Source organism: Brachyhypopomus gauderio, chromosome 4, assembly GCF_052324685.1.
Source record: "Brachyhypopomus gauderio isolate BG-103 chromosome 4, BGAUD_0.2, whole genome shotgun sequence".
NCBI lineage: Eukaryota > Metazoa > Chordata > Actinopteri > Gymnotiformes > Hypopomidae > Brachyhypopomus > Brachyhypopomus gauderio.
The window spans coordinates 16,148,896-16,168,015 of NC_135214.1; the positions used below are offsets into that span (position 1 = coordinate 16,148,896).

At 41.1% G+C, this 19,120-nt stretch overlaps 1 protein-coding gene and 1 long non-coding RNA gene across 3 annotated transcripts in view; one reads left to right on the plus strand and one right to left on the minus strand.

Annotated features, from left to right (window-relative positions):
• LOC143512386 (inactive dipeptidyl peptidase 10) overlaps positions 1-19,120 on the plus strand; it is a 37,098-nt gene that overhangs the window by 1,396 nt on the left and 16,582 nt on the right. The window lies entirely within an intron of this gene.
• On the minus strand, positions 1,561-5,332 carry LOC143511613 (uncharacterized). The gene is made up of 4 exons (XR_013130192.1): positions 4,980-5,332; positions 4,679-4,800; positions 3,623-3,755; positions 1,561-2,433 (listed from the first exon to the last, which is right to left on the minus strand). It is a non-coding gene; the product is annotated as an uncharacterized LOC143511613 (long non-coding RNA).

The following is a 19,120-nucleotide window of genomic DNA, read 5'->3' on the forward strand; positions in this document are numbered from 1 at the left end:
GCTTTGCGCGGCTGTTTAAAATGTATAAGATTAGCACTTTGATTGGTTGAGAGAATACCAATTATTTTAAAACAAAAACCATACTAATTGGCCCACTTAAGGACATCTTAAACATCTTCTAGGGTTAGATTTAGGGTTAGAGTTAGGTTAGGTTAGGGTTAGGGTTGGTTAGGGTTAGGGTTAGGTTAGGATTAGGGTTAGGGTTAGGGTTCAACATAAACTTTGGCGCGTTGCATTTAGCAGTGTCTGCACCGTGTAACATTTGGGTGTAATGAAAGCACAAGTAGCCTAAAAGATAACTTAGAATCTTCTGGCAAAGATTTTTAGTTTTTAATTAAAGTTATAGACAGAATCAAGACGTGTGAAAGTTTTTAATTGCAGTTTAATAGTCTGTCCACTCATCTGACATGATAGTCACAGAAGCTGCTATCTATTACCGTAAATCCGAAATTGAATGCCATGTGACATTTAAAAATATAGGCAACATGAAATAGAGAATGTGTTGACACTGGCTCTAGTGAGGAAAAACCTTCACAACACATCCACAAGGAGGCAAGAGATTTGAAGTATAGACCGTATGTAAAGTCTACAGTTCGAAAGCACCAACTTTCACAGCATCTGTTTCAATGGTAACCGTAACAACAAGTAATTTGGTGATTTTGTACCCTAAATCAGTACAAATATACAAAATAAGTATTAAATTGCCGTTGAACAGTAAACAGCCGTTAACTGTAATCAAAATGTAAGCTTGGGTAATATTAGTCAGTAAGTAACTACGGACTAGCATACAATATGTAAGTCTTAGGCCTGGTTAAACCTGAAGGGTGGGACTAGTACAACTCGTTATACCTACCATATTGAGCATTCTGTTAATATTTCACAGACTGGACTGCCTCTGTCTAATGATGTCCCTGGATATATGGAGAACTGATATCACAGATCTCATGACATCATGAAATGAATGAAAAGTCACATTTACACCCAAAAGTCTAATATTCTGCTGGCATACAGTGATAGGGAAACTAGAATACACTAATTGGATTCTGCTACTGTCCTCCATTCTGAAGAGTCTTCTGCCTGTGCCTTTCTCTTCAAGCTTTGTTGCTGCACTTGTAGGCTTTGGTTGAGTGAAGGATCTAGGCTCAGAGTGCACTTAGATAACCAACAGAGGTCAATTAAGACACCATTCAGAGACACTAGTCCTATATCTTGGAGCAATTAGCACGTTACACTTGATATATGAATCATTACTGCATTAAACTAGTTTAACTAATTTAATGCTAGTTGAAGAAAATCCAGATGAAATAAATGGGGGCACTTGGGGATATGAACCTATTATTGATTCAAGATAAGTGTAACACAGTAGGAGTTAACCTTGACAAAGCTGGAAAATATTTAAATTGGTATCAGCTACAAGCACAAACGCTCAGGTCTGACATATCTAAATCAAACTACCTCACGTAAATTTCCTCATGTTCATAATGCGGAGCGAGAAGAAGGCGGATGCATTCATTGAAACAAGCAAGATTTATTAGAACAATCCAGGTATTTAAGGAAACAGAAAGAGACAGAAATCCAAAACAAACAGACATGATAAACGGGAAGAAAAAACACAAAGTGCTTGAACAACCGAGTCTAGGGCAAACAATTAAGAGGCTTAAAGAATTTACACTACAGAGACTTAAACATATGAACAGCAAAGTAAAACATAAAACAGTTTTAATGAATATACTGACTAACAAAGGGAGAAACTAGGAACAGGTTAGAACAATAATAAAGGGTAGAAAACTAAACTAATGGCAGAACTATTGAAACCAATACAAGGAAACACATGGAAAAGAAAACCAGGATGTAAAGCAAAATAAACACCAAGCAGGGTAACTAAGGAAACAGATCCCAGGCAGGGGCCCACAGAGACCATTTTTATGCAGATTTGTGAATATTACAGTTATTAGGATTGAGTTTATTTTTGAGTGACAACAAATTTGACCAGATGAAGTTTTACAGGTTACAAAATTCATTTTTACTCTACAAGCAAGACATGTATAATGTATTTTCTTGCAGAACTTCTATAGAAACAGGACTGAAGTTTAATAAAGCATGCTCAGCCCTTCAACACTGATCTAATATAGCATTTGTGCTTTATCTTTGAAAGCACAATAAAATATGGAACTTACTTGTGAGGACCTTTCAACAACTGAGGTGTTTACGGTTGTGGGGAGATGGAGCCCAACTTGGTGATATTCTTCCTCAAACACAGTTTGAAGCCCCTGCACCAGATAGATGCTGATGAGAACGATGGTTTAGCTGATGAATAACAGAAGGTTAAACGTGGAGAGCGAGGGACTGCAGGTGCACTGACAGGATGGCAGCAGGCAGAGTGGCAGCTCTGGATTCATCTACACGTGCAGGCACGTGGGGAGATGGAGCTCTCTGGGAACGCAGACCAAAGAATAAACGTGTGTGTGTCACGATGAGCGATGCACTCATGTGCCTTCGTTGTTTTAAAATAGAACAGACCCGCTTCCTCTACATGTGTCTGTGTGTTTAAATGTTCATAGCCACATGCCTGTGGCATTAGAGAAACACACACACACACACACACACACACACACACACACACGCGTATGCACTACCCGCCCACACACCCTTGTGCTCAAACTCTCTTGGAAGTTGCTGTGTGTCTTTAGGGGGTGTGCACTGGTTTAATGATGTATTCAGATATGAAGAATAAAAATAGCGTCTTAGAACTCTGATGAATTGCGCTATTAATATTTGATATGTTACTTCACCTCTAATACTTCTTCATGGAGTTAACTCCTAAAATTAGTTCTTTGGTTCATTGCATCATTTTAGATGTTTTATTAAAGACTATTTCAACAGACGAATGCCATATTCTGCATACGTAGTTCAATGTAGTGCATTTGTAGCATGCAGAGATAATTCTATTTTACTTCTTAAGATTGACTGATGTTTTTGAGAGTGTGCTAGGTTTGGTTCAGTAGCTAGGCTGTTTGCGGAAAGTGAATGAGCATCTTTCTGAGTTGTGTGATGCCTTGGAAGTTTCAAACAGGTAAGAGGTCTCTCAGACACATTTTGCAGTACTGCTCAGTATAGTTCTCTGAAGGTGGGCACCAACAAACATAAATTGTGACTTTCTTAACTGGAAAGAGCGGAAGCCCTGTTTTCTTGTTTTACACATTCGTTATGTATCCACCACAGGAACTAGCTGCAATATTACTCAAAACGGATGTATATTGTGTAAATACTTTAATGTTGTAGTTGCTAATAAAACCGCCCAAGTCCTAAGTCTGATTTTTCCACTATGTTCTGCCTTTTACCAGTTCTTCTAAATATGACATGTTATTGATCACATCTGCCTAGATGAAAAAAGTGCATGTCCAAACTGGGCTGGAGATTTCAGTGAGTTTGGATCCTTTAATAGGTTGAAGTAAAACATTGTTATGTATAATTGTGGCATAATTTGCCTTTTTAAATCATTATTAGTAAGAATGTAATCTTGTTATGAAAGAAAAAAAATTGTTTTAAGAAACCTTGGGATTCTTGCTGGTGAGCCCATCTGTTGAAAATGTCAGGTAAACCGAAGAGTATTGAGACTCACCCAGTGGTTGAGGTGGGGTCAGAAGTGTTTGATGGTATGGAGATTATTCCCCCAGCGGTTGAGGTTGAAGAGTCAGGTGTGTCTGACAGTATGGAGATTCCCCCAGTGGTTGAGGTGGAGGAATCAAGTGTGCCTGAGGGTACAGGATGTGTCTTTGTCACTTGGTGATAGTTTACAATATGATATTTTAAAGGTGTCTTTTTATGGGCATAAGAACTAGCTAAAAGCCTACAGACATAAATTCAGCAGACATGAAAAACAACTATACATTAATTTGGAGTTAATATGTCACTGATTTTAACTCCCTTAATGTGGTTTACATGAGCTTTTCAAAATCTGTTGGCTTGTACCAGTGGTTGTATACCTGAATGAGAATAAAGTGTGTGTAAAGCACATTGTGTAAAGCAGTGGTTTTAGCTGGTAAAATTCTGCTCACACAAAGTGCTTTTAGAGCATCCACACTGAATAAAGTTACACCATTGCAGTTACATCAGTCTACCAGAGGGCATTCTCCCTTATGCAAAACAAAATGTCACCCTTACTACAAACATCTCTTGACCTGAAATGTAAACAAGAAAGACAGAAAAAACCCCAAAACTATGGGCCAGTCTAACGGTGTAGCATTTACAGATGCTCTTTTTTAAATTACAGTATGCCTCCTGTTGAGGAAGATGTTCCTGTACCATGTATGTTCACAGATGTCTACAGTACATATATGTTTAAAACTGTGTGTCTCCTATGTCATACAATGGGTATTATTTTCATTATGACTAATGGTATAGTTGGTCATATTTTGCCTGTTTTGGAACAAACATTCTGCCTGTTTTTTATGCCTTGTCAGATTCAGAATTTCCCACTTGTGCTGTCAGAAGAGATCAGTCCCTCTGCGACAGCTCAGTCTGTCATATTAATATGTGAGAAGTCTACTTTACCCGAGGGTCCACTGAGACATCCATACCAAAGCTCTCGGTAACTCTGGAGGTTTAATTATCTGTAAAAATATTGCTTCACAGTCTTGTGCCAGGTTCTCCAATTCAGAACTTTGAAATGACTTACCTTCTAGTTTAGTTTCTCAGCTTCTCAGGATGAAGAGGTCATGGAACTGGTCCTGATGGTCCTTCAATTTTACATGATGATACCAGGTTCATTTCAGATTCAGACCTCCTAGAGTATAAATGCTGTAATGCAGAAGGAAGTTGAGTATTTCCTTGAATACGGACTTGATAAATCATGTCGGAGTTCTCCCTGTTTGCTGCTGCTACATCATGAAAGCAGTTTTAGACTATATACCAATTCCAACCAAAGTTGATAAATGCACCATTAAATGCAACAATGATTCCCAACGCTTTTCCATTACCTGGGATATATGATTGCATTGATAATGTTTTGTTTGCTTTGTTAGTAAACTAGTCATACTACTGGTAAGTCTTGCTAAGCTCTCGAGCATTGTGTTTTTTAAAAACTGGTCAACTTCCTGCCAAATACAGTGGTGCCATTTGACCTCTGATGCGCTCCTGCCACTTTACAAAAGCTGCCACGCAGTCTTCTTCTTTATTCCCACTATAGTGTAACTGTCACGGAACAGCTCTGGACCCCTCCATTTGGGCATGTGTTTATATCGTCTGTGTCTGGTTATGTCCGTGTATGTATTTCCGTGAGTGCGGTTGTGAGCGTGTTGATTGGTCTCACCTGTGGCTCGTCTCGTGATCACTTGGGGCTTATGTCGTTTGTCTATTTAATGTGCATTCATGCAACGTCCTGTGCTCGTCTTTGTTTGAATCTTAATGCTACGTACGTGTATCGTTCAGTGTTATGTGTTGCAGTGCGCTATTTGCTGCAACATTATATGTTAATAAAAGTGTAGCCTATGTTGACACGACGCACTCACCTCGTTCTGCCTGCCTCCCCAGCGTTACAGTAACAGATTCAGATGTTTAGATACAAAGAATAAAAATAGATTTTTAGAACTCTGATGAACTGGCCAATTAATATTTTTATTACTTTACCTCCACCACATTTTATTGAGTTAACTCCAGAGCTCATAAAATTAGTTCTTTGTTTCATTACCTCATTTGAGATATTTCATTAAAGACTGCTTCAGCAAAGGGATGGTATTCTCTCTGTTTATAGTCCTTAGTCCTTATAGTGAATATTTATTCTGTAGATATTGTTGAGAGCATGTTATTGACTTTGAACCTGTGAAAGAGACGTTATGCCAATCAACCTCACACAGCTCATCAAATGCCTCACTCGTCAAGACTATCCTTTAGCCCAGACGAATGCAGTTACAGTGTGACACTGATTACAGCACATGATTATGCCATTGCGAGTTTATGATTATAAAATGGCATGATTGTACAATTAGGACAAGCTGCAAGCAGAGCGACTGTGAGTGGGTATGGCGCCGGAGGGGCTGTCGCTGACACCGAGGTACCGAGGTATCTCCACAGAGAGACTCTCGGGGACAAAGCCTGCAGAGTACGAGCTTTGGCCTCTTTTCCACTGTATGCTCTCCTCATATTTATTGCACCAGAGTCATCTCCTGAGACTACATACAAAATGCTGTAGCAAAAAAAAGAAACACCTGAGAGAGAGAGAGAGAGAGAGAAAGAGAGCAAGAAACAGGGAAAGCGAGTAACCTGTTCTGTTTTGTGTAATTTCCCAAGCATCACTGCTATGATTCGTAAAGGTGTAAAGGGAAGGGAATGGTTGAATAAATGGATTGATAAGGCAAAACTCGCTGCAGTGGCCACTAAGCCAATCCAAGGACATGGACGTGTGTTGGCTGGCAGGCAGGCCTGTGCCAATCAGTGTAAAGCGATGGTCTCTTTAAATGCATGTCCCTGCATGCAAGGCTCCCAAGGTTAACCTTGGTGCTAACGTCCCACTTTGTCTCTGTCTTCTATTCATTCCCCAGTATTTTTCCAATTCCTCATATTCTTTCCATCGCATGTTTCAATGGCATGAAGTTCGATTTCCACTGTTGTTACTAACACAAGATCTGGTTGGTTCACATTTTCTTATTTATGTGTCTGGATCTAGAGGGCCCACAAAGTCACTCGAGCTTTGTTCTTCTCCACTCTCTGAGACTCCTATTTGGATTTGGGCATGTCCATTTTGTTTGTTTTGGAGGATTTATTGAACCAACTGAGAAAACCAGGGCCATTATTTATCATCATGTCATTATTTGACTTAAACTTGTTTACCTTTAAAATTGTTGTAGGCCAAAACTTGCAATACATATTAAGAAGGTCACGGAGCGAGTTGAGAGCAGGATACCAAGGCGTGAGCGGCTCACAGAACGACGTTTATTTAACGTACAACAATAGTGTGTTAATGCTAGACAGAGAAAGACAAACACTAAACGCCACGTCACGTAATGAAACGACAAATGACAACGAACACAGACGAGACACACACCCAAATATACATACAGTAGTAACCATACACTGATGAACGTACACACACAGACACGCCCGGAGGGAAATTGGAAATGCTATCACTTTGAATTTAATTACACTAAAAATAGAACATTTCTAGATTAAAAGCTGTGTGTGTGTGTGTGTGTGTGTGTGTGTGTGTGTGTGTGTGATGAAGCATCATTCAGTGCTGGCTCATCTGATGGTGACTCTGCTCAGCGGGTAAATGGAGCTGGGGCCGTGTGCACAGGCTACCTAGCATGCACCACTGCACGCCGACCTCTGACCTGTGACCTGTCCTTCCCTTCTGTTCTCACTTCAGACATCTAACATTATACTGTGGTGTGTGTGTGTGTGTGTGTGTGTGTGTGTATGTGAGTGTGTGTGTATGTGACATTGTGAGCGTGTGTTTGCCTAAGAACACGTGTATATGTGTGTGTGTGTACAGTATATGTGTTTGTCTGTGGTGACAGAAACACTGGAGACAAGTATTATTTTTTTCAGCAGATTCACCAGCCAGCCACATAAGGGAAACACTCTCTGTATCACTTTGCATGACAAGTGTGCAGGTATACTCTGGTATCTATGATTTCCCAGGCCCGTAGCCACTTATAACAGTGTTGCCAACTCTCACGCAATGAGCGTAAGACACACGCATTTGACCGTTTTCACGTGCTCACACGCCATACATCCGATTTCTCATGCTGAAAAAAAATCTAGTTTATTTATCTCCGATCTACATCTATGATTCAATGAGTTACTAGTTCGCTCTGGCGCCAGCCACTGGCGATAGATCTCTTTAGGCGCAGCATAGAGGAAACATATAAGACATAACCCCCCCCCCCCCCCCCCCCGCCCCCAAATCAAATCTCAATCCTAGTGATTTTTAAAAGTTGGCAACCTTGCTTATAATGAATAAAATATGTGTAAATTAAAAGGTTTGAAGTGCGCTCATGTATTTAGAGGGCAATGGAGTAGAGAGCCAAATGAAGTCCACTTTTGGGGGAAAAAGATCCCCCCCGTCACAATGCTGGCTACGGGCCTGTTTCCAGTAACAAAAATGTGGAAAAGAGATTACTTAACTCACAGAAAGTCATTATATCAATGACATAATTTCAATTAAAATGACATTACATTGATCAGACATACTGTAATGAAATTACTAATGTTCTAAATTATTAACAGTTCAGTAGGAAATGACTTTGATGATTTTAATGGAATATCTACATAATCATTCAAAAGCCCATTTTAACCTTCCGTCACTCCTATTATCCCATGCAACATTGTGTTAATCCAAGTTTACCAGATGAACATGCTAATTGCTCATTAGAAAAACCTGTTACGATGCATGAACACATATGAGAACCACTATGCTGATGCTATGCTAGGAGAAGCAAAAAATACACACCTATCTGAGATACTGTCCTAGAGGACTAAAGGTGAAAGCTCAGCAGTATTCTGAAATACCTTGGTGATAGTATGTTCATCAGATAACCACCCTCAACCAGCGATACCTATTAATTTAACCTTGGAATATACATAGTCAATTTGTTTTCATTGCCAAAATAGAATAGTTCAGAAAAAAAAATGTCCTCTTCCCATGAAAGGCCCAGTAACTGGACTACAATGGTTTTTACAGGGGAGTTCACAAGAGGCCTCACCTCACCCACATACAGACCCATATGGACAGTGAGTACTGTAAATCACATTCACTGAGCTTCATGTAATAGTCCCTTTGATGGTAATGTGAGTTTTTTCCTTTTTGTTCAAAAGACTGAAAATCTTATACAACAGTCTGTACAACACTCTTTACAGAGCAGGGCAAGCCAGCTCTTACCAGGGCAGCAAGAGACATGAGAGTCTCGGTTGCACGACTGGCCAAGAGGAGAGGAGAGTCCACTCAGAGAAACAGATGCCTCACTGGCAGCTTGAACTGGCAGCTTCAGTAAATGGTTTATAGTGAAAATAATAGTGAAAACACATAGTCTCAACACATACGGTGAACACCATTCTCACCATAAACAGTGTAAACACCACTCTCAGCACATACAGTGTAAACACCATTCTCACCATATGCAGTGTAAGCACTACTCTCAGCACATACAGTGTAAACACCACTCCCACCATATACAGCGTAAACACCACTCTCAGCACATACAGTGAAAACACCACTCCCACCATATACAGTGTAAACACCACTCTCAGCACATACAGTGAAAACACCACTCCCACCATATACAGTGAAAACACCACTCCCACCATATGCAGTGTAAACTCCACTCTCAGCACATACAGTGAAAACACCACTCCCACCATATACAGTGTAAACACCACTCTCAGCACATACAGTGAAAACACCACTCCCACCATATACAGTGAAAACACCACTCCCACCATATACAGCGTAAACACCACTCTCAGCACATACAGTGAAAACACCACTCCCACCATATACAGTGTAAACACCACTCCCACCATATACAGTGTAAACACCACTCTCAGCACATACAGTAAAAGCACCACTCCCACCATACAGTATAAACATCACTCTCACCATATAGTGTAAACACCATTCTCACCATTTAGTGTAAACACCACTCTCAGCACCTCTGGACAGGGCTGTGGAGCCAACTTCATCTTGCCAAGCCAAATTGTGGGAGGGGCTTCTGGAAGCTCCAACAGATAAAATGGTACAAAAAAAATAGATAAAATCTTATATCTAAAAGGCCAACATCATTGTCTGCCTGCAAGTTCATAATAAATTATTATCAATAGCTAAGAAGACGATCACCCAAACAAATAGACATGGGCTATAAGAGCCAGAATGCCAAAGGCTTGTTGTGCTGGAAAGGCTGCAAATGACAGACTCTTTGACTAAACAAAGTCTGAATGACAATTATTATTTCAAATTAATATTATTTCCAAGCTTGTCATTGTTTTAACTATAATTTCTATTTATTTGTTGTCTCATTTGATGAATGAAAGTAGGAGTCATAGCAAATTGTGACTCCAAACCTTTGACTAGTAAAGTAAATGTACAGAAAGACAAATGTTATTTGGTGAAATATTTTAGAAAAATATGTATATGAAAGTTGCTTTGGCCTCATTTTTTACTGTATGACATTCTGGAATTAAAGGTTGTCATTTTGAAAAACACAACAGTGGATGTAATCTGGCTGTTTTCAAAATCTAATTTATTTTATCAATGAGAAAGCTATAGTCAGTTATATACAATATACGAGTTAGTGAAGATGATCAAATGTGATACATAAAATGTGTGTGTGTGTGTGTGTGTGTGTTTGTGCACATGTTTCTGATCTGAGATAGACTAAGTACCATTTTCTGCTTTTCTCTTGTTCACTTGGGGACATTTTGAAGAAAAAACATGTTAGCAGTCATTACTTTATATTGTATGTATTCATGACATGATAAGGTGAAGGTGCTACAGATCTATTTATAGCAAAGTGCTGCTCTCTAGTGGTGGAGTCAGGGTCACACAGCTAGATGAGCGATCAGTTTAAGTACAGAGTAAAACACCTGAGGGCAGTACGCCACTGCGTAATGAAATAATGTAGCAGTATCCCCCAAGGGAAGAAGAATGCATGACACACACAATCACACATAATCACTTCAAGGCAGACACTTAGGTTCAAGGACAGGTGATAAATACACACTACTCTTGGAATGAATTAGTTAAGGAGTGACCACTAAACAGCACTACCTTCAGATAGCCTACCGCGGCTGTAGTGTACCGCGGCTGTAGTGTTCTGTGATTGGGTAGATGCTAAGACTGTCCTCTCTGTCTCTCTGTCTGTCTTATTCTCTTTGTTTGCCACTGTATTCTCTCCCTCTCTCTCTCTCTCTCTCTGCCTCTCAGTGACAATGTGTTATGTGCAAATCTAATAGGTGATATTACTATTTGTGAGTACCTTTACTTACTGAACATACACATTTTAACAATGATCACTCATTACTCCTTTCTTGCTTGTTCACTCTAACTCGGGTGTGTATGTGCTGACCTTGGCACAAACAGTGACTGCACTGTTTACTATTGCCTCAGAGTGTGCTTGTATGTTTGTTTGTGCACACATGTAGGAGTGGGCTTGTGTGTTTGTGAGCATCACTAGGTTGAAGTAACTGACTTCAATAAACCCAACAAGGCCTCAGGATCCTACAAACACACAAAAAGAGTGAGAGAGTTACAGGGGAAGAGACAGTAATAAAATAAGAAATCCACTGTAATAAAACAGGGATCTCTCTCTGTGCATCTCTCTTTCTCTTTGTCTCTCTCTCTCTCCCTCAAATAAAAAATATGAGCAAAGCACGCTGTCTGGCTGCTGAGTGTAAATATGTAAGCATTCATGAGAAGGTTTCATGGGTTTATATCCCCTGGGCCGGCAGTCCTGATGTTACATACAGTTAAAGTTATATGTTCTTCCTCTTGCTCCTTTCGTGTAAGCCATAGTTAAGGTTTGTGCACTACAAAGATGGATGGCCCGTAGCTAACCTTTCTTGTTGAAGGGATTTATGTGGGGAGGAGGGTGTCAGCGCATGCCTGTGTGTGTTTACATTTCATGTGATTCTGGTTTTCAGTTTCTGCTTTTGAGTTAGTCTAATTGAATCCCTGTCCTTGGCAGAAAGGCATATTCACTCACAAGCAAAAATCTCCAGGCAGCCCAGTGTGATAAAACCTGCTGATTACATCTCCTGAAACACTCCTAGTAATTCACACTCACTAAGCTACACTGGATGTTACATTGTTTGCAGTAGAGTTAAACAAAACCTGTTCTACAACAGCACAGTTGGGGATAACTGTCATTACAAATACCTTTGGCTGGATTATGATGTGTTTTTTTTTGTATTATAAGGATTATGAATTATCTTGGGACACCACAGAGAGAGAAAGCGAGAGAGAGAAAGAGAGAAAGAAATAATGTGTGTGTGTGTGTGTGTGTGTGTGTGTGTGTGTGTGTGTGTGTGTGTGTGTGTGTGTGTGTGTGTGTGTGTCTGTGTGTGTGTGTGTGTGTGTGTGGAGAGGAACTTAAAAAGGATTTAAAAATTTATCAGAAAAAGACACATTTGTGATGGAGTGACTGTGCTCTGTGGTCTGTGCTCTATGGTCTGTGGTCTGTGGTCTGTGCTCTATGGTCTGTGCTCTGTGCTCTATTGTGGTCTATGGTCTGTGCTCTGTGCTTTATGGTCTGTGCTCTGTGGTCTGCGTACTCATCTTTGCATCTTCTGAATGGAAGCCATGCATGCTTTTAATTTCCATCTTGCACGTTGCTGTTGGCACCATAAGCAAGACACCGCTGGGGCAGGAAACGACTTGCATCATTTAAGCTTGAAAAGAAAGAGAGATTCTAAAGTAATGCACATTTACAAGTAGCACGTTGCCAAGAAATTTCACCATGTGTTCGACAAAGATATTATGAGCACTAATGTGAGTGTGAGGGCCTTGTAAAAGATATTCATCACTCTCTAATAGAGACACCAGCTGATGAGACTGCAGTGTCCCACAGTTGCACTCTGATTATGCAGGTTTTGTATAATAAACACATTTGGAATTAAGCAGCAGCCTGTTCAAATGAAAGAGCACAGAGTAATCAGAGGCTTCCTCTATACACCCAGTCTCCAAGCTTCGTTTTAACCCGGCGACACACGGATATAAGATTCTAACTGACTTATGTCTGCTGAGGCAATAGGGCAGCAGCAATGTTGATGTTATTTGATACCTGACCTGCTGAGGAACTGGCTGGGAATAGTGTGATTCTTTTATGTATGGACTTTTATGGATGACAGGAAGTCAAAAGCAGCTGGTTTTGCATGCCTGTGTTTTAGACATAGAAGCAAAATCATATTTACAAAATTGTATTCTGTGAAATTAATAGGATTTTTAAAAGATGATGGTCGTTAAAGTAATGCTACAGTGTCATAAAGAGCCATCAGATTCAAGGCTGCTCGGTTCAGGACCATGGCTAGCTCCCATCAGGAGCTGCTGTAACATGTAAGCAGGTCCCATTACTTTAAACGCTCTCTCTGAAGCCAGACGGCCGGCTGCTGTGAATTGACTAAGGGACGGCTCTGGGATCCTGTGCAAGCCCAGCAGCCTCTTTGATGTTTTGGTGACAGGAGACATTAAAGTGAAAATAAAAACACACCATTCAGCTGCCTCCTCTCGCCACACCAGCACACTGCTGCCTGAGCTTGATCTTGGGTGTGCGTGTGTGTGTGTGTGTGTGTGTGTGTGTGTGTGTGTGTGTGTGTGTGTGTGTGTGTGTGTGTGCGTGTGTGTGTGTGCGTGTGTGTGTGTGTGTGTGTGTGTGTGTGTGTGTGTGTGTGTGTGTGTGTGTGTGAGAAAGAGGAAAGAGTGACAAGTGCAATCATAGATTTGCTGATGAAGGCATTCTGAATGGTCTGCTCTGCTATCCTGATGTCTGTGACCAGAGACAAGGAGGTCATGAAGGGTGAGCCACAGTGTGACTGACAATCACACTGACGAGGTTGCAGAATTTCCCTGTGATGATTTTATTTATGAGGTTGGCTTCCAAACAGCTTTCAGCAAGTTTTATACCCATTTTCCTTCTTCCATCATGTTCTTTCATCATCTTCTTCCATTTCCAGCCATAACTAAAGCCTCTCAGCCCTCTCTTTAGATCTCTCTACAGTTCCTCTTCACCTCCTCTCTCTGTCACACACGTCTCATACCAGCCACATGCTGACTTCAGTGACTATTACACGTCATGCATTAATGATTCAATTGAAACTCGGGCTTACAGAGATGTCATGAGCAAGAGGATGAGTCACAAACTCAAGAGCAGGTTTAGGGACGGACTTTGATACGCTTGTTTGCATCAAACGTGTGCGTCTTTATGTGTGTATATGTGTGGATTTTGAGTGTGTGTTTATATGTGTGGATGTAAACATTTTGAGCACATTTGTGTTATGTCTGGACAAAGTTTTTTTGAGTCTGTGTCTCTGTGTGTAGTTGTGTGAGTTTTGTGTGTGTGTGTGTGTGTGTGTGTGTGTGTGTGTGTGTGTGTGTGTGTGTGTGAGTGAATGTTTCCTGCATTATTTCACAAATGAGTGCGAGAAATACAAACTTTCAAACAATATCATTCTAATATCATTCGACAAGGTATGTTTGTATGTTTGTGTGTATGTGAGGGAGAGAGAAAAGACAGACAGAGACAGAGAAAGAGAGAGACATGGGCTTTGAAGAGTGATGAAGTAATGAGTGCTATTAAAGTAAAATAAGCCCGCAAGACAGCTGAGATTCTGCTGTATTCTCTAACCTTTCTGTTGCCCTGACAACTGTTCACTGGCCCATCTAGTACCTACTAAATAGACACAGACACAAAGAAACAGAACGACACAAAGAGGCACAGTCACACGAGCAGACAAATGACAAGTCCTAAAATAAAAATCAATTCAAATTTAAAAGATTGTAGAGCAAATATATATATATATATAAAATAATGTGCATACAACTTTTAGACAGCATTGCATTCAGGTTATACATTACTCTTGAAAAAAAAAAAGTTATTAGTATTTAAGAGGGCTTTTCTTTATGGTCCAGTAGCCGTAAAGTGTGCAGACTATATGTTGTGCTGTTATAGGATTGTCATTTCTCCAATCCAGAGTTCAAGCATGCAGTGTGGGAGCACCAGGCAGACTGTGGCAGGGAGTGGTACAGAGTGGGAGGAGCATATGGTGGGGGAGGGGCATATTATTGAATGGGAGGGGCATATAATGGTTGGGGGGGGGGGGGGGGTTGTCGAAAGACTCTCAACTCAATTCTATTAAAAAAATTCAATTAAAATCCTGAAAAAGGTCCCGACTGATGGTTTGACTAACACATTTCTTCATGATCTTGTGTGAGTATCATTCCCAGCCCAGCTTTTCTAATGTCATATTAACAATGTACAGGATGACCATCAAAATGCATCTGTGAGCTGGTAAGTCAAAGCTACATCTTATTTAGATGATGCACACACTGTAGTGTTTTTTTCTGCACGTTGGCTGGGGCAAAAAGCAAATCGATTGGTTTTATAACTGACAGGAAAAAGTCTAGACTGAGTTTCCCAAAAGCATGGTAAAACAAAGATCATTTTTAAACAGGAGAGACAGGAGAGGAACAGGAAAGGACTACACTGAACACTGTCTCTGAGAGGACTACACTGAACACTGTCTCTGAGAGGACTACACTGAACACTGTCTCTGAGAGGACTACACTGAACACTGTCTCTGAGAGGACTACACTGAACACTGTCTCTGAGAGGACTACACTGAACACTGTCTCTGAGAGGACTACACTGAACACTGTCTCTGATGATCCTAACACTATGATGCCTTTGGGAAACCCTGATTGGTTTTGTGATTATATAACTGATTATAGTTATATATTATGAAACTATAACTTTACAAAATATCTAGCAGATGTGGTTAAAGACAATAATTAGATGTAGTAAAATCATTTAATAACTTCTCATGAAGTCTCACTAGTCATTTATTTACTGTGTTTCAGGTTTAAAGTAGCCCAACAGACATAATGTGTACAGAGAATGAGAAAAAAATTGGATGTTGCTATATTTATGGACACGCTGTTACACTTCTGCATAACAGTTTATGGCTGAGATCTTGTCATCATGCTGCTTCTCCTCAAAATACTTTTAAAATAGCACTGCTAGGTAAATATGAGATGCTGCAACAGTGAACCTGCCATGAGGCTTCTCTTCTAGCACCATCTAGTCAGAGAATCTGCTCTCTACAACTACAACTGCTCTCTCTCTCTCTCTCTCTCTCTCTCTCTCTGTCTCTCTCTCTCTCTCTCTCTCTCTCTCTCTCTCTCTCTCTCTCTCTACCTTATCCCAAGGGTTGGCTAAAGGGGCTGTGGCCGCCATGTTAAAATTACTGTAGTGTCCAGTGTGGAGGGAGTAATGATGGGTATTGGGGGAGTTATAAAAATAGTGGGTTGGTAAAAAAAAGTAGTGTGAGGGAGAGTAAGACAGTAGAGTGAGGGAGAGTAACACAGTAGAGTGAGGGAGAGTAAGACAGTAGTGTGAGGGACAGTAAGACAGTAGAGAGTAAGACAGTAGAGTGAGGGACAGTAAGACAGTAGAGTGAGGGAGAGTGAGACAGTAGTGTGAAAGACAGTAAGACAGTAGAGTAAGAGAGAGAAGACAGTAGAGTAAGAGAGAGAAGACAGTAGAGTAAGGGAGTGTGAGACAGTAGATTGAGGGAGAGTAAGACAGTAGAGTGAGGGAGAGTGAGACAGTAGTGTGAGGGACAGTAAGACAGTAGTGTGAGGGACAGTAAGACAGTAGAGTAAGAGAGAGAAGACAGTAGAGTAAGGGAGTGTGAGACAGTAGTGTGAGGAAGAGTAAGACAGTAGAGTGAGGGACAGTTGAGATAAAAACATTAAATGTATTTTATCAAGGGTGCATTCAAACCCAGAGTAGAGTGTAGAAAGGTTGCTTGCTTTATTTAGGAGAGGAGCAGTGTGGGACTGGAGACATGTAAGACTTAAAACTAGATATCTAGATTGTAGATGTTAGGATTGCCCCCCCCCCCCCCCCCCCCCCCCCCCCCCCCCGCCACATTGGTCCCGCCCTTAGAGAGGAGAGGAGAGGAGAACACAGGACAGGAGAGGAGAGGAGAGGAGAGGAGAGGAGAACACAGGACAGGACAGGAGAGGAGAGGAGAGGAGAGGGCAGGAGGAGGGTGGAGAGGAGAGGACAGTAGAGGAGAGGAGAGGCAAGCATGGTTTCTTTCACAAACATTTTACACACACACACACACACACACACACAAACGCACGCACACTCACACACTTACTGATGAAGACCAGTAGAGGTCAGTTGTGAGGGATGAGACTGTTTTGCTGTTGTACAGTAAGTCATGAGTTAGAATTAGAGTGATAGTCCTATAGATGGAGGGCAAAATAACACAGCTGCCCTGCAGGGGGAGAGATAAAAGGATAGAGAGAGAGATAGAGAGACAAAGAAAGAGTAAAAGAGAGCGAAAGAGAGCATGTGTGAGAGTGTGTGTGTGCATCACGAGACAGAGTCATTGCTCAATGTGACAGGCGCTCCCAGCAAGGAGCAAATGCACTGTTTTAACCTTTACCACAGTCAGGACACACACACACACACACGCATACACACACACACACATGCACGCCCACACACACATGCATGCATGCACAGAAGCACAAGTATACAAAATGAACAATGAGAACAGATTCGTTTGGAGGTGGCCTTTCATGCTGTTATATAATAAATTGTGCTTTTAAGAAAATACATTTCCAAATAATCTTTTGTCTGTGACAGTTAAATATTATAAATTTGTTAGACTTGATAATGGACTTGTGCTATGAGGGAAACACAAAGACAGTGTGCTTTTCTTTAAATACAGACATTTAACTATCTTCTGTTTATGAATTCAATTTGCTGACACAATAATGCTAATAGATTACAGCTGTTGTTGTCACCCCTTGTGTTCCTCCGCATGAACAATTAGGTCCTGCATTATATCTAAATATCCACACTTCTATGTCATTGGATAAGTAGTCAGCTATAGTTCTGGGTATATTTACAGAGAGAGAGGGCAGTGCAGATGTGATGGAGGGAGAAGGGAGGAGAAGACAAAGGTATATAGAGAGACAGAGAGCTTCTCCCCTTCCCCACATATCATCAACTCCCAGATTCATTCTGAAACGTAAGCCTCTCCAGAGTCTACTTCACGTTGGCCCTCACTAAACCCGGCAAGACTGATGGTTGCAAACTTTGTGTCAGCGTCTGGGTCTCTACTCAAATCGAGAACTCTGCTCCAATATTACAATATTATAGCCACTGAACACTGGGATTGGGGGGGATGCATAGAATAAGAATGAGAAAGAGCAAGAGAGAGAGAGAGAGAGAGAGAGAGAGAGAGAGAGAGAGGAGGTAAGAGAAGCTCAGTGCTGTAGGCTGTTTATTTATGAATTGCGTTCCCTGATGAAAGCCTTGGAGGTGCAGAGGCTGTTCTGAGATCAGCAGATGGCGGTGCTTCTGCCCGTGGGGCTTGCTGCTGAGGATGGATTATTCATCATCCCACCCTGCCACTGCTAATACCATCTCCCCAAGTCGCTAACGGCACACGCAATGTCTGTAATCCAGAAAAACCTCTAATCAAACCCAGCTCAGCGGAGGCCAGGAACGCCCCGTTTCTCTTCCTTTGAGCATAAAAATTCAATGCATTAAGTATCTTTTAAGTAAGGGGAAGTCATGTTTGAAATATTCCTGTATGAATATTTTGCTCTCGATATGTGTTTGTGTAAAAGAGGATTGTTTTGTTGTTGTTCTTGTCATTGTTGCCATTATGTGATTTATATTGTTTGGGCTGGGGTGAGATTCACTTTTTCCTCTGTCCTCCTCTGGTTTCCTCTGTCCTCCTCTGGTCCCCAGATGCCAATGATTCAACCTACCTAACTGTCCCCAACACACAGCAGACAGCGGTGGTGTTGGCACCAGCCTGGAGGCCTTGCTTTCTGCCAAGACTTCTTGGTGAATGAATATTTAACATGAACACCAGCATAGTCCAAGGATAACCACTGTAAAATGAAACACAAATTTGGCCTTGCATGCAAAGTCACCAACCCACACACAGTGTCCATGTTAATGTAGGGATTATGTTTTATCATTCGTCTGGGTTCCTGTTACGTGCTGTGCCATGTACATTATAGCCTTAAGATGACATTAAAACATGCCACAAGTCTTTGTGGTTTCATTTGTTTGTGATTTTTTTAATGTAGAGGGGCTACGGCTACATATCTTCACAGTGCAGCCAATGTTTCTCTAGAGTACAACCATGAGTCTGCTGGTTTAGTTGACCGCAATATATTCTGATGGCTTTGCAGGTCTGCATAAGTCACTGCAACTCCTTATGTTTCTGTGTTTCTATCATTCTTGTACAGTACATTTGTTATGTAGTATGGACGTGACCGTTTTGAGCTGGCCCCTTTCCCAGCCAATCAGAATGGCCAACTTAAGACCACGTCCAAGGGTCCTCCAGGGAAAATAGTCCAGATTGAGAGCACGCA